Source organism: Haemaphysalis longicornis, unplaced genomic scaffold, assembly GCF_048455015.1.
Source record: "Haemaphysalis longicornis isolate Haplotype H1 unplaced genomic scaffold, Haemaphysalis longicornis Haplotype H1 scaffold_1, whole genome shotgun sequence".
In the NCBI taxonomy this organism is placed as follows: Eukaryota; Metazoa; Arthropoda; class Arachnida; order Ixodida; family Ixodidae; genus Haemaphysalis; species Haemaphysalis longicornis.
The window spans coordinates 115,480,240-115,496,205 of NW_027526203.1; positions in this window are offsets into that span (position 1 = coordinate 115,480,240).

Sequence of the window (15,966 nt, forward strand, 5' to 3'; positions counted from 1 at the left end):
CAAGTCTCCGTTGCGCGGTTGGCTGCTATGTCTTTATCGTCGGATGTCTGTATCGGGGTTCTTGTCGTGTCGTTCGTCTTGTCCGAATCATTGGGTCTGATTTCTTCCACTTCCATCGCTTCCGTAGCCGAGGCGGGATGTGCTGGGTTCTTGTTCTTGTAGGCAGGCTTCATCGGAGCACCGAGCTCGCGAGTGCTGCGCGGCGGGGTGCGTGCGCACGTGGGCGACGGCCGAGCTGAGGCGTTCGGTCTGGAAGCAGGTTGTGGCGGGGTTTTCTTTCTTCCGAAAACCGCCGAAAAAGCTTCTATGGTGTGATGCGGGTTGTTGTGTGGATGAGGAGGCCAAGTCTCACTGGCGAAGAAGAAGCGAGGCACGTGACGTCAGACAAGGACAACGTATATTAAAGGGACAGAATTAAAAAAAATACACAATTAACTATGACCTAATCTAATCAAAGGACTAGATGTCCGACAAGACACTGTTAACTCAATAGAGTTCCCGCTCACGTCTTGCAGTCTTGCAGTACTCGGCCGTAGGAAGCTGTGGCGGTACACTTGATCGGTGTGATGGCTGCAGGCGCTGTCTCCTTGACGCTGGCGCTGGCCGCCGCAAAGTCGGGTCCCGTGCGCTAGGCTCGGGGCGCTGCCGCGGTGCCCTTGTCGATACCGGTGCTGCGACTGATGAGTGCTTCGGCCCGGGTGCTCCGTGGCCAGTCTCGGCTGAGCTGCCTTGATGTCCGCGGGGAAGATACGGCTCGCAACGGAGGTTCCCCGAACGTTCTCGTCCGGCAGGTCGCTCCTCGAAACTCGTTCCTTCCGCTCTCGTGCCACGATCCTCCGGCTTCCTCCTCCTCTTTCTCTCCCGCGCCCTTCTTCGGCCTCCGCACACACCTCGTCGTCTTCGCTTCGACCTGCCGACCCCTGTCCGGTGAGCAGCGCCTCCTCACAGTTGCCCCCATCGGAAGAAGTGTTTTGGGGGAAAACACTTCCGGTGAGCAGTTGGTTGACTGGTGACAGTCCCTGGTGGTGCGGGTCTATTGGCCGACGCGCACTTCACTTGTAGTCACTAATAACACTGCCACACTTCCACGTCCGACACTCATTTTGATCACTATCACACTACATAGGAAGGACTCAAAATGCACAGAAACACTTAAATTACACAGAAATACTGACAAATAACGGTTCTACGAACCGGGACCGTTTCATGCCCTCATTGAAGACGGCTCAAGTAGTCTGCACCCACGTTACTAGCGTAAGACTTAAAACGCAGAATTCACTCAGTTCTGACTAGAAAAGGCTCAAGCCTAGCATCGTTGTATACATACGGCGAGCAGTATTCCGGCAGGGCAAAAACTGATGATACACTAGTTATTGGCATTGCGCAAAACAGTTCTGGTTCAACCTCGTGTCACGAAAGCTAAGAAGTCTTTTCACGTCCTCGTGCACGTCTCGTCTATAATATTCTGTCTTAACTCTGGATTCGGTCTTTTGGGTAGCTTTGCGACCCGCCAACAACCTCTCCCATTCGAATCGATTCGGTTGTTCTCGATGTGGCTTAGGCAAGACCAAGTGGTTAAGCCTTTCCCCGGAAGGTAGTTTGCGTCCCCCGAAGAAGTCTTTGCGTGTTGTCAAGGATCTTGCCACTGGTCTAGGCTTCGCGATGAATTGGTTCCGGCTGACGTCAAAGCAATTTTCCATCCCATTCGTTGGTTGTTCTTTGAACGATTTCACCTGATCAGGTTTACCACAGCCTGGTTTAAGCATTCCTGACCTAAATATGTCAGGTTGAGGTACATCCTCCTCGAATGTTCGTTTGTCTTCTTTCGTTAAATGGGCCTGATCCCTTGTCATGTGAGGGCGAAGCGTCATTTCCACACAGGAGCTAGACATCGACACACCCTCCACATTTCCTAAAATAATTTTCAAACCTGTTCCTCTCGTTTAGGCATGAGATTTCTAGCCATGTCGAAATCGTGTCTTCAGTTCCGTTTGTTCACACGTCACTTCATCTTCACCTTCTTCCGACGCGTCCACTCCGCACCCTTAGGGATGCGATCCCTTTTCTTCTGAGAGCGAGCTCTTCTGGAGCCCCTAAGGCACGAAGCCTGGCTCAACGGTTCCGCTGGAAACCGGCGCTTTACTAGCTCGTCCACTACCTTTCGCGCGCGAGCGATTCTTCGAGCCCACTTGTAAGCTCGCACGCGGCGGGGCAATTCAGGTAGTAGTTCGCCAGTTTGCGTTTTCTGACCTCCCCGACAGTGCGGATAATTATTCTTTCCTGTTATCTGGAACCGTCGCCTGCATGTCTGTTTCTTTCTGTGCGCTACTGGCACGAATTGCTTATTTGGCCTGCATTTCAACTCAGGTCGACTCTCGCCTGTATCAACAACACGACGCTTTGACCACTTGACCTCCCTCTTATCCGCAGGCTTGCTGGAGGGTGCACAGTTATGCTCCAAAAAATTTGTTACAGCTTGGTCCCTCTGGGCTTGCAAAAGCTTTTTACCGGGCCCCACGAGCTCGTGCAGTGAGTCCCTCTCTTTTTTTCGAAGCTCTTTATCTACCCCCAAGAGCTTCCCTGCACGCTGCAAGGATACCTCCATGCCACACTCAACACGTGCACCGTTTCGTGCCTGGAACAAGTCTTTCACCTGTACGTGTGGCAGTTCGGAATCTGTTCTTTTTTCTTCCTTTCCGCACGCGGCCTCATCACTGCCACTGGCCCGCATGCCCTCTGCCGCACGTGTGCGTGGAGTTCCAAACTCTTTTTCCATCCTTTTTCGGAGACGCGGCGCTCTCTGTCTGCAATTTTGAGATCTAAAGCTAGAGTCGCGCTCTTCTTCTCTTGCAGCTGTATTTCACGATCTAGCTCGTCGCGTTCGAGCTCAAGCCTGCGAATTTCAGCTTGTCTCGCGAGCGCTCTTTCTTGTCTCGCATCCTGTCTTTCCTGTCTTTTCTTTTCCATCTCTCTCTCGACCCATTCCTTCAGCTCACTGCCCACCAGGCCTAACTCTTTTCCCACGGCGAGCAATTTGTCAATGTCCATTCCGGCGCCAAGTGCTCTCCTCTCCGCCGCAAAAATTACCTCCTCGACTCTCTGGAAGTTACGCAGAGAGTCCTGTCGCGGACGCCATTTTTGTGATGCAGGTTGTTTTTGTAAATGAGGAGGTTAAAATTTAACGGACGGACAAGAGTAGAGACGACTTGGCTACGGAGAAGGACCAAGTTATATTGACGGGACAAATTACAAAATAACGTGCACAAATGAACATCCAGCTAATCTAATGACAACAGTCCTATGATAAAGTCCCCTGCGAGAAGTCCCACTCCAAATTGTTCGCGCTCACGTGTAGGTCCCAGTCGGTGAGTTGACTCGGTGCGCAGGGCTCGGTGCGCTGGGCTCGGTGCCCTTGTGGATGCCGGTGCTGTGCCGGTGCCGGTGTCGGTGCCGGGCCGATGAACAACACGTTGTATTCGGCCTGGGTGTTCTGTGGACAGTCTCGACTAGAAGAGACCAGGTGTTTCTCGGTGTGAAGAACTCCTGAGCGTTGACGCCCAGCTGAGAGCTTCAAGGAGGAATGTGCGGCTCCGTGACGAAGACCCCCTAAGCGTTCTCGCCCAGCCGAGAGCTTCTGGAACCACCTGCTTCCTGCCTCCAGCGCTCGCCACCTCTTCTTCCTCCTCTAATCCCTCTCGCGCCCTTCTTCGGCCTTCGCACACACCTCGTCTTCCTCGCTTCGACCTGCCGACCCCTGTCCAGTGAGCGGCGCCTCCTCACATATGGTTTTAAAATATTTCGTTGGACGTGGTCCTGAGGTCCTCTTGAGGTCGCCAAGCCATTTGTGCTCCTGTGTGCTCGTGTGCTCCCGACGAGCGAAATCTCACCCTTCCAGCCGCAGTAGGGCGCATAGAGCTGGTAACCCTGGCGTCAGGCACCAAAATGGCTGCCGCCGTGCGTCAGTGTCGTTAGTCTGATTGATTGATTGATTGCAGGGGTTAACGCGCCGACGCAACGCAGGCGATGAGGCGCGCCGTAGTCGAGGGCTCCGGATTAATTTCGACCACCTGGGGATCTTTAACGTGCGTCGAAATCTCGTACACACGGGCGTTTTTGCTTTTCGCCTCCATCAGAAAAGCGGCCACAGCGGCCGGGAATCGAACCCGCAACCTCGTGCTCAGCAGCGCAACACCTTAGCCACTGAGCCACCGCGGCGGGTGTGTCGTTAGTCTCAAGCGTAGCTTATTTAGTGGCTCTAGCCTCCACTGTTGTTACTCAGAGTTGAAGGGGTGCGGTTGACGAAGGGTTCATGAACCCCTGTATTCAATGCGAATTCGCACGTGGCACGAGCCGATACCGACGAAGCCTAAGGCGATTATGGGACTGGTGACCAAAGCGCGCTAATTAGCGCCGACGTGCGACCTTGGGTGTGCCGGGTCCGCAACCCGGTCATAAAACCCGGATATAGTCGTAGGCCGCAACCGCGGCATACTGAATAGACTCAGTGGCCTTCCATGCCAGTTAGCCTCCTGGCGTAGCCTCCCAGCAGGGTTCAACTCTGGTCGCGCCAAGCTTCCAGCAGCGTCGAGAGCTAGCCTCGCAGCCCGGCTCACCTGTGCTCGGTGGATGCGCGGGAGAAAACAAGGCCGACTGCTGCAAGAAGAGAGATAGCGGGACTCAGCCGGCAGGCGGCCGTGCGAGAAGCAGCCACAGCGTCCGGGATTGAACCCGCGTTCTTGGGCTCAGCAGCACAATCTCCAATCATACGGATAAACGTAGCCTGACCAACAATAAGCTAGGTGGGGCCGCCAGCTTCGCCGTTTGCCCAGTCTTCGCGCCACTAGTGCGAAGCTGCCCCAACGTTTCTAACAGCGAAACTGTTTAGCAAAGCGTTAGAGTTTGGGGTACGCAGTTAAAAATACCAAGAAAATGGCGAGCGCGCGTGAGCGCATGCCTCGCGGCGACCACCCAGCGCCCTTGCGCACGTTTGTCAAGCCAAGCATACTCACTTAGGAAGATTAGCCAATGTTTGCCAATATTGCGGCGGCCGCATCCCCGGCGCCCGTTTGTCAACCAACCATGCCCCCTACATTGAGATTGGCCAAGATTGGCAAAAAAAACACTCCAGCGTTCGCCGTAATCGTGGCAACATTTGCTCGCAAGAAGAAATACACGTCATAATACACGCCCCTCCAAGGTAATGACCAATGATTATCACCAACGAAAAAATAAAGGAAGCTCATATTTACAGCAACAATGATGGAGTAAAGGTCGTTGCGGCAGCGAAGAAGCAAATCGGCTGCATTCGTGGACTCAAACCATCGTGATTGTCATGAAGGTCGCGTACAGTTCCGTTACCTTGAAGTCTTACGCGTTAGTATGAACTTCCTTAATTTTTTCGCCGCGGAAACTGACGTAAGGGGGAACAGGTGATGGATGACACACACTTTCCTCCTGAATCCGTAATCACCAAACGTAAAACACTGGCCCTTTCTACAATGCGATGGTTCCGCTCCTCATTTCCACCTAAGACGCATCGTTGTTCCGAATGAGGGGAAAGGTCACGGTGTGCCGTTCTTCAAAAATGACAGCGGGCGTGTCATTCCCCTAGGCGGCGCTTCTCATCCATGCGGGGAGCAGCATGACCCGCCACTCTGCCTCTCATGAGGAGCGGCATCTCACAACTCTGCTCTTCTCGGAGGGAGTGATGCTGACTGAGATGCCGAGTGAACGCGCAGAAAATCTTCGTCTTCACCAGGACATCTGTACTCTAAGATGAAAAATGAACCTTAAGAAGCGTAAAACAATTAGCCTAAACCGTTACACCTTTTCTCACAGCAACGTACAAAGCAAACTCTTTTTATTACTGAACATTACAAGCCAACGATTGATGCAAATCAGCAACGACATCGGCGTTGTGCTCCAAATTACACCGCTTTGAGGAGTCCAAAATAATGCACCACTCAGGTATGATCCGGGGCCTCAACGCGCCTCTCGTATGCCATCAAGCTTCTTTGGGCGGGATGGGACACGTTGCTGAGTCGTGTCGTCCAGTTTCTTGGCGCACGAAGAGCAGCGTGGACAGGCCCATCGGCAGGACTGCAGGCAAGGCTGGCATCCGGAGGCCACGAGACCACGGGTCATTCGCCTGCTCACGGAGTGCATGACGGTCAGGGGAAGAGGGACGAAGTGGACACTTTGGACCGCCGGGCAACCGTCTCTACGCTAACGCGGTCCATGAACTCGGCTGCTGAGAACGTGGCCGCATCGGTCTTTACGATCCCGGGACATGAAAGCACCACGTAGCAGGCTAGAAGGCCGAGGAACAGGGGAGCGTGGCTGCAGCTGTAGTGTTGCCGCTCGTCTTGATTCTCGTCCTGAATGCCTGGGCCGCCTTCGCGGTTGGTGCCGTGGTAGTGGGCAGAAAATGCTTCTGTGGCTGCAGTCATCGCAGCTGCACCCTCGAACAAGAGCTGGCTACTTGGCGAGTCACAGCTCTTGCGTGACGAAAAGATGCCCCTGCGCGCCGTCACGGGGAAGTCTGTGCAGTACACGGCGGCTCCACACGCGGTCGTGACGGGTTACGGTTGAGGGGCTTACCGATGTCGCTTCGATTCCGATTTGTGGCTTACGTGATTCGTTCGGCGGCAGCCGCTTGTAGGTCGTGGCAGCTGGACTAATACACGAGTCAGTAATAATGATAATGATGACATCCCGACCCACACATTGGTCAATGATGACGATGATAACGACGGTGACGACGACGAAGGGACCGCGAAGAGATTCTGTTCGCATGATATTGTCACGAAGCCAAAGATGACGCAGTTGTCTTGAAAGAAAAACATGTTTATTGGAGCGAACTTGTGCTCCCTTAACAACTCAATGAATACAGAGGCGGCGAAGGCTCTGCGGGCATTTATTTTTCGGCGCCAGTGTTTCTCGAGCCGTCGAATTACATCCAGAACACTGTAGATTAAAGAAGATTATTCTAGGCTGGTCTCGTTAGTTCGAAACCCTCTCCTTATCAAAGGAGATAACACCTGCGGCATAAAAAAAATGAAGAATTGAACACGCGCTTCACTTCGCACACAGATAACACAGCCCGGCGCAGCCTGTCGGCAAAAGCAAAACATAAACCAACCCAATGCATGGTTCGCGGCAATATACCGAATGTACTACGTTCGTCCTATTTTAGAGTTCGGCGGTGTGGTATTCTCAGGGTGTGCGGCGTATAAGCTCCGTCGTCTTATTCTTCTGTTTGATTTGATTGTAGGGTTTAACGCGCCGACGCAACGCACACGATGAGGCGCGCCGTAGTGGAGGGCTCCGGATTAATTTTAGATGCAGAGCATCTGATTCACTCGCCTTGTCCCTCCGGCGTCGTTGTCGTTGTCGTCGGCGTTGTCCACCCCTCCCCCATTCTCCTCGCTGAGCCAGCTGCGCTCTCCGCCGCTCACCCCCTCTCCTCTCCGATAGCGAACACTCTCTCGCGAGGGGCATTGGATTGGATTCGATTGGATTGGCTTGGATTGGATTGGCTTGGATTGGATTGGCTTGGATTGGATTTGGATTGGATTGGATTGGATTAAAGTGGATTGTGTTGGATTTTGTTGCGTCATAGCCGCGGCACGTTGCGTCATAGCCGCGGCAAACGCGCTGGGGCCGGCGCATGTGCAGTACTCTCTCTTCCGCGGTTTCGTCTCCTTCGGGCGCGCTGCGCATATAACCGGTGTGCCGTTCTCCGGCGAAGCAACATCCACGCTTGGCTCAAACACCTAGAGTCCACGCCGCTTTACAAGTACGCCAACGTCGTCATCGACTGGGACCGGCTTACGCAGTCCCCTCAACGTTATGCCCGCTATAAAACGCGGTCCCTTCGGCGCTCCGCCTATGCGTCGCATCTACACAAGGGTTCCCGCGAGGGGAGGTGGGAGTTTTTTGACCCCCTGGGGATCTTTAACGTGGGGATCTTTAACGAAATCTCGCACACACGGGCGTTTTTTTTTGTTTTTCGCCTCCATCAGAAAAACGGCCACCGCGGCCGGGAATCGAACCCGCGACCTTGTGCTCAGCAGCGCAACGTCTTAGCCATCTTATTCTTCTGTGTCTTTTATTCTGTTTGCACGGTCGGCGGTTGACCTTAAGGTCCCGCCGATGCCGGAAGCTGAATGTTCGCTTAATAGCCCACTTACTGCTTTTGTATTACAAAAAACAAACAAACAAACAAACTTACAAGATGTCATTCCGAATGTTGCTGAAGAAGTGCGAAGCAGACATAAGCTTACTGAATATTTCTGGCGGCAAGCCCGAATCAAATGTGTTTGTAGTACCTCTGCGACAGTCCCGACTATATTTCTCAAACGTGAGCACCAATTCTCGCATTCCTGTTGCTGCCGTGGACTAACAGCGCCACTGTTGAGAAAGTGAAAAAAGAACAAAATCTTCGCGCACTTAAGCCTGCCTACGGGGATTGAAAGCGGAAGGCTAGCAGTTATCTGACTTTGCTGCTAGATTTCGGGTGCGTAGCCTTGTTTCGTTTTTTCGTGTTTTGATCTCAAAGTACACCAACAGGCACACCTAGCCGCCCTTCACAATGCACCTCCCCCATAATCATCTGCCTGCGCACGTTCAACGGTCGTGCCGTCATGTGCACTTGTCACGGCACACGCACCGGCTAATGCTTGTCCTGTACCGCCAAAGTGCCGGGTTTGCGCTGGGGTTAGATAACTTGAGTGCCGCTCGGTCGATTTGACCTCAAAGCCCAGAGAAGCACATTTATTTTCTATTTAGAGTTGCGGACATTTTGGTACCATTCGTGTTCGTGCTGACGACGGTGACGACGACTGCGTTAAATCGTCGCGCTTAATGTGACACCTAAGGGTTTAGCTCCAATAAAACTCCACACATTTCTGTTCTTTCTCGTGTTTACGCTAACATACAGGTGCCGTCAAAAGTAATTGGAGCATGGGAGCTGTGGCCGAACCGCATAGGAGCGCCGTGTGGCTGCCCCGGCGGGAAACGAAAGGACGAGAACGCGTATGCGCACGTGGCGATGTCCAGAGCCCATCTATACATCTCAAAACACTTCTTTTAACCTCCATTCGAGAATTATTCGCAGCATACTCGGCGATGGCGCTCATAGTATACACACCTAAAAATATTTGAAGAAAAAAAAAAACTGCCACAACAGATTCCTGTGAGAGCACTGCTCCCCGGGTAGCTCGCGTGCGATGGAAGTGTGCCAAAGATGTTGGCAGCTGTGTTTCTGCTATCAGCGCCATCGCCGAGACCAGTATGCTGCGAATAATTCTAGAATACAGGTAAAAAGAAGAGTTTTGAAGTTTTGAGATTATATGTGGGCTATCGTCGTCGCCAGGCGCGCATGCGTGTTCTTGTCCTTTCGTTTGCCGCCGGTGGAGCTACACGGCACTCCTATGTGGTTCGGCCACAGTTCCCGTGCTCCAATTACTTCTGACGGCATTTGTACATCGCTTTCTTGGCTTTGTTTTCTGCGTGTGACTTTGCGCTCATATAAAGCTTCGGAAACTAGATTCATCGTTGCCGTCACCGTCGTGATTATCATCATTATAGACAAATCAGTCAGTACAAGTATCATCATTATCATCATTATTGACCACTCCAATGGTCTAGCTGCCAAGAAATACCAGCCGCGCAGGTGCCTCAGAACGAATCACGGACGTCACGAATCGGGATCAAAGCGACATCGGTGCTCAACTGAAACCCCTCAGGTCAGCGTGTGTCGCAACCATGCGCTCCGCAGACTTGCGCGTGACGGCGCTCAGCGGCATCTTGGCACCACGGAAGAAGGGTGACTCGCCAGGTGGCCGGCTCTTGTTCGAGAGTGCAGATGCGATGACTCCATTCATGGAATATTCTGCATGCTACCATGGCACTGGCCCCAAAGCTGGTCCAGGAGAGAATAAAGACCAACGGCGCCTCTTCAGCTACGACGACGGTCCTCTGTCCCTCGGCATTCTAGCCTGCTACGTGGAGCATTCATGTCGCGGGCTCACAATGACCACTGCTGCCACGTTCCCAGCAGCCGAGTTCGAGGTCCGCGTCTGCGGAGAGATGGTTGCCCTGAGAGCCACGAGCACGATCCTCGGCGATAATCACGGCTGCGACCCCGGCGCTCTCCACGCTGACCATCAGGCATTTGTTGGGCACGTGATTGACACGAGGTCTTCTGGCGCCTTGCATCCAGCCTTGCCTGCAGCCCTTGCAATGGGCCCTCCAACGTTGTTCGCAACGCTGGTCTTCGAACTCCCAGAAACTGGCGGACACGATTGAGAAACGTGTCAGCTCCTGCCCCAAGCAGCCGCTGGACTTACGTGAGGCGAGTGGAGGCCCCGGGTCACCCCTGTGTGATACATTGATCTGGTCCTCTCGCAAAGATGTAATTTGGAGCAGAACGCCGATTGTTTTACTCGTTTACACGTATCGTTTAGTCGTGCGTTTCAGTAATAAAAAGGAGTTCTCCGTGTATGTGCCCGTGTGAAGAGCTGTAAAGATTAAGGGCAGTAATTTTACGCTGCTTAGGGTTTTTTTTTAACAGCAGAGCTCTTTCAGCTCTTGGTTGCGCCGTCAATGAACAGAAAAAAAATATTAAGAAAATTCCGAGCGCACGTGGGCGTGCGTCTTGTGATGTTCCTAGTAACAAGGCACGCACCCGCGTGAGAAATTGGCCTGGAATTGCGCGCAAGGGAGCCAATGCGCCGCTACACACAAGTATAAACTATAAACGGAAGAATTCGAATGTAGAAAGAGCACATAATCACAAGCCAAGAGGATCTCTATGTTGAAAATGCAAGCGGCTCGAACTGCTTAGCTCTGCGGGCTTGTTGTGCAGCTGCGCTTTTAAACACGTTCATGCAGCAAGAAAATGCCGCCAGACCGGCCAAAATTAAGTTTTTGCATAGCGGGCCTGCCTCGACGCAGCGCAACGGTGACGTAGGACGTTTTCAGACAACGTGTACGCTTGCACCGTTTTCAACGGCGCACCGCTGTTGATTGTGTAAAGTTGAAAGAATTTGCGGATCGCGTAATAATGCTAGCGACGTGAGAGTTGTACCGGACCTCCTTTGAGTCGCCCGCCGGAAACGGTAGCGTACTCATACCGCGCATACTCATACACGCAGTTACACCGCGCATATAACTGCGTGTACCACGACTAAGTGCCGCAGTCGAACCGACAGGCGTCGCCTGATTATTTTAACAAAGCTCGCTGTGCATATGTCACGTTGTACATTGGTTTTAAAAGTCCCGCGTCGGAAGAAAAGTCACCGGGCAGATGTTTTTGCCTCGTTGTCAGTGCTCATTTTCCTCGGAGTTGCAGTCGTGGCAGTGACCGAGCACTCAATGGTTGTTTTTACCGCAACTACGGAATTCCGGAATAACTTTTGTCTGTGTGCGTGCGAACGGGCTTCCAACGGCTGTCCGACCTTGTGTGTCGTTGCAACGCGAGTTGGAATCGGCGGCAGTGTTCGGAACGCCGCTTGTACGACTGCATAAATTTCCTTCCTTTTACGGTTCAACTTTCCGCTGCGTTCCCGCATAACCAGGGCCACCGGAAGAGAAAAAAAAATGCAAAAGCGCACTTCAGGGGATCAGCTGTGTACTTTCGTGCGTGCTATCGTACGGGCAGCCCTGTGTCTGTCTGTCGCATTCTTCATGCTGTAACAAGCAGTGGCATGTACTCCAAACATGCTCGTACGAGAGACAAGTGTTCGCTACCATTGAATTCCACAGTAAGCAGCAGTGAAACAAACAAACAAACGAACAAACAAACAAACAAACAAACAATAATAATAATAATAATAATGATAATAATAATCAATCAATCAATCAATCAATCAATCAATCAATCAATCAATCAATCAATCAATCAATCAATCAATCAATCATGTTTATTTACGTGCCCAGGAACAGCCAGAGGCCTGAGTGCTGGCGCACGGGTAGTTACATGAAAACAAAATACAAGAAACATATAGCAAGAAACAAACAAGCGACAAGACACACAGATTGAAGTTGTGAAAATGACAAATACAGCACAGGCGGAGCCTGGGTACAGGTAAAAAATAAAAAAAGAAGATGCCTATGTTGCTCTGCCTGTCGTAAAGGCCACACGACAGGCAGAGCAACAAAGTTTGACAGTAATACAACAAAAACAACGGAGTGTAGAGACAAATGATAATACGAACAAATGACAGTAAACAGTTTCAAAAATAGGCAACTATCAGTTGGATAGACACAACCGCAGAGAAACCAAATTCCAGAAAAAAAAGAGCGACAGACATATCATAGGTGTTTAACATACTGCATTCAACAGCGCTGTACGGTAAATTGTAAAGGATTTCTGAAAGATGTCAAGGCGTTCAAAGAAGCGGTTGTGTTATAATAATAATAATAATAATAATAATAATAATAATCAACGTTTATTTTCGGTGCCCAGGAACAACCCCAGGGTCTTGGTACTGGTACACCATACACAAACATTCATAAAAAAAACTAAAATCATGACAACACAACACAGAAAACCATATGTATGACAGAAAGAATAAAGTAAAAATAGTTACAGAGATCCCAGAAAGCAAAACAGCAAAAAAAAAAGGAAGTCTAGTGTTCGAAGCCATGACACTCGGCCAGCAAAACGTTGAAGGCACGTGAAAAATTGAAAATACACAAGCAAATACTCAATGATCATGACGGAGATAGATTATACCCATCAAAAGAAAATCTTGTAACAAAATGTTAGGAAGCTTGAAAATGGAAAAACAAAGTTCAGCGTTACAACCACTGACACTAAAACCAACAGAAATTCAAGCAACACAAAACCAGGAAAAGTGAAAAACAAACAAGCAAGAAGATGATTTGCATAAAATAAATACGGCACATAAACTTGGAATGACATAAAGGCACTTAAGCTACAACAGTTTGCAATTCATTAGAGAACAAAGAAAAGGAGCTCTGGAATATATCAAGACGATCGGAATATTCATTATATGGACATTGTATTCTGCAGATGGACGAGCGTCGTCTACTTAAAGCATCTGTTCTCAAAGTTCGAAATGTTCGGAAAAGTTTGTTCGGCAAGTTGACATTGATAAGTGCAACCAAGTCATCACACAAAATATCACCATGAAGAAGTTTACGAACAAAGATAATATCAGCTCGCATTCGTCGACACCAAAGGGAAGGAATACTTTTCAGACAAGACATGCTGCCGTTTGCGTCTTCTTGTACATGACGGAAACGGTAACTTATTTCGAACCCTTTCGAAACAGTCACTATTGGACTTGCAAGTTCCATTCCAAACAACAGAACCATATTCGAGAAGAGGTAAGCAGAGAGCAGACAGCAGAGAGAACCACATAGTTTCTGTTCCGTTTCCGGAGACCACGCGTACCCCATCATTTTGTACCCCCCACGAAGCGCCTGCGCCTCATCACCGAAGCCGGCTGTTCCTCTGCGGGACGCAAAGAGCGCGTTACTGGGAGTATTTTGAACCTGGAACTAGACGTTTCCGTGATTTTTCGGACTTAATCTATGCGTAAACTACTGCAGCGGAGACAAACAAACTAGGTGAGAAGAAGACGATGCCTCCAAGTAAGTATTACTATGTCCTTGTAAAACGCGCGCGCGCGTCGACATCGCGGGCCCGTCGTATTCGTGGAGCAATACATTACATGATATATTTTCATCAAGAAACGTATTAGCGAAGCCTAATTCAGGAAACAATGCACTATTTGGATGAGAGGTGACTTTTTCGGGTGCTTTTCAACAGTCACCTGCCCGTCACATGAGCTGCCCGTGTGAAACACACACAAATTCGTACACACGCACACACAAATGGGAATAATTTCCCGGATCTTTGAATGGGCCTAACGCATCAACAGATTATTACCGAGCTCAGGCTGTGTGTTTTAAGAGGCGTTAAAAGCGATATCTATAGGTGGTATTCGTTGAAAAGTGTAGCTGTTAATTTCTTCACTTGGGAACACTGGAAACGGCCACAGACATGGCCGATGCGCCACGGACATGTCGCGGCTTTGGCCTCTTCGGCCGCACGCCGAAAAAAAAAAAAAAAAAACACCGGCGTGTGTCGGCTGCTCCGTTTCAACCAGATTCTCAACGTTGGCGTCAACAGAGGTGTTATTAATAGTTCATATTGGACTCGAGGCAATACTTTGCGTTCGGCGAGGTAGAGTTTGTAACGCGCAACACAGTCATGGGCTTAACACGGACAAATACCGCCATCCCGCGGAGCTCGACGTAACGAGTGACGGCGCAGTCACACGGTTGCCTGCATGCGCGCCTCGTCAGTGAATACAAGCAATACTGTACGAGCGAAATGATTGCTTAAAAAGCAACTGTTTCCGAGTATGCATGGGCCGCAGGACCAGCTAGTTATATATATCAGCATGACGTCATGCATTTTTATTACATTTATTTAATTTAATTTTTTTTCATACCAAAGGCACATTTATTATAACTAGTAAAGAGCAATGGGAGACCGTGCTACACAGCGAAAACCCTGACATCCAGCAGTGGGCCGTCCAAAGGGCCGAAGACGCCGCCAGGAGTCAAGATATCTTGGCCGTCGTCTAAGGCGCCACGGGCCTGAATAGGCCTCTTCTTTGGACTAAATAAAGTTATTTCCTCCTCCTCCCACACTCGGGGTTGTGCTTTTCACTTTGCGCAGTGGCTTAACACTAAATGCGACGAGCTCGGTATGGGGCGCCTGCGCAAGAACAACCTGCTAGTGCAGGAATGACTTGGGAGGGGGGGGGGGGGGTGTGCGTCACCTCCTGTTCGTGCCAAATGAATTCCGTTTGGAATTTGATTTGAGAAAGATTTCATCCCATCAAGACGACCAGTTGCACCAATTGACAACGCCCGGCTGCAACAGCTCGCCAACTACGTGGACGGATTTTTGGCTCTCCCACCCGAATGTGAAACACATCTGGGGACAAGTCGGTGCACAAGGCCCTCGCACTACGAACTTGGTGGAAGGCTGCCATCACGGCCTTCACAGCTGGACGAGCAATTTTCACCCCAATTTGGCTAAGTTCATTCACTTCTCGCAAGTTACCCAGTCCTCATCCCAGAACAGGATCCAGGCGCTTTTGAGGGACCCTTAGTGCCCTCGCTATAGATTCCGCAAAAGTTCGCGCAAAAAACGAGAAACTGCAGGAGGAAATGGCCCTTTTCTCATCCTGTGCCGGGACAACTTCGCTGACCTACCCGGACATAAAAAACTACCTGGCCAAAGCTGCCTCGCTCGCGCTCCTTGTGGCGCAGTAAGAAACGGAGACACAAATCTTTCATGAACGGACGACGGCAGCCAGACTAGCAAAACATCGTGTGGCCATACACTAAGCTATGGTCATTTTTGAACCATACAGAATAAAAGTATTTGACTAAAACAGACCGTGAACCCAACGTATCTTACTGCTTCACAAGGAGCCCGAGCGAGGCAGCTCTGTCCAGATAGTTTATTATGTTCTGGTAGGTCGCCGTAGTTGGCGCGGCATATGATGAGAAAAAGGCCATCTCCAATATTTGTTTGTTTCTGCACGTGTGCAAAATAACAAAGTATGACAAAACAAACAACTGCCCCAGCTAAACTTGATTCGATGGATACACACAGTTAGTGCATTAAAATATAATGATAAAGACGACACTTATTTTGATAATAACCAATCAAAAACTACGGAATCTAAGGCATTGTGCTGCTAAACCCAAGGACGCGGTCACCGCTTTTCTGATGGAGGCGAAAAGCGAAAAAGCCCGTGTTTTTGAGGTTTCGGCGCACGTTAAAGATCCCTAGAGTAAGTCCAAACCTATTCGAAGTCCTCCACTACGGCGCGCCTCATCGCTTGTGCAGCGTGGTCACGTTAAAACTTCATAATCAATAACTACAATATCACTCAGATGTAATAGTAT